Source organism: Bombus fervidus, chromosome 10, assembly GCF_041682495.2.
Source record: "Bombus fervidus isolate BK054 chromosome 10, iyBomFerv1, whole genome shotgun sequence".
Taxonomy (NCBI): Eukaryota; Metazoa; Arthropoda; class Insecta; order Hymenoptera; family Apidae; genus Bombus; species Bombus fervidus.
The window spans coordinates 7,827,726-7,828,384 of NC_091526.1; positions in this window are offsets into that span (position 1 = coordinate 7,827,726).

Below are 659 nucleotides of genomic sequence, written 5' to 3' on the forward strand. Positions count from 1 at the left end.
AATTCGTGAATAGTTGAAAGAATGTTATTACGTTCCAACAGTGTCGTGGTTATCTTCTTTGGTGGCACTGATATCGCATCGATAATTCACCGAATGCATATTAGTTAAACTTAAGACGTCTAAATATTTTTATAAAAGGTGGGGAATTTGTGTCTGAGGTGTATGGTAAGTTTGTTTGCAGTTGCTTTATGCATTAGTTCATTACATAAAATTTATTTCATCGATGATTTTGTTTATATTATGCTTAGCATGTGGATTAAGTAACTTCTTACTCCATCATTCCTTTTATTGCAACTTCCATTTACGTGTATTTTTACATTCTTTAAATTATTTATTGATTCCTATGATCAATATTTTTCAAATCTTTGAAAAATTAATATTACATACTGGACAGATACAGAAGCTAAAGATATTACTATAAGTACGAAAAGTCTTGGTTTCTAAGTGTTATATTTTATGTTTTTAACAATTGGAGAAAGACAGGTTTATAGCTTATATTTGTAATATTTACACTGGCAACACAGTTGTTCACCGTAGAACAATTGTGAAAATAGAAGTGGTACAAAAATTGTGAATTATTTTAATTTTATTATCAAATTGACCTGTGTGCGAGAAAGAGAGAGGGGTGAGAATCTCCCTCCGAAGACCTTGGTATTGAA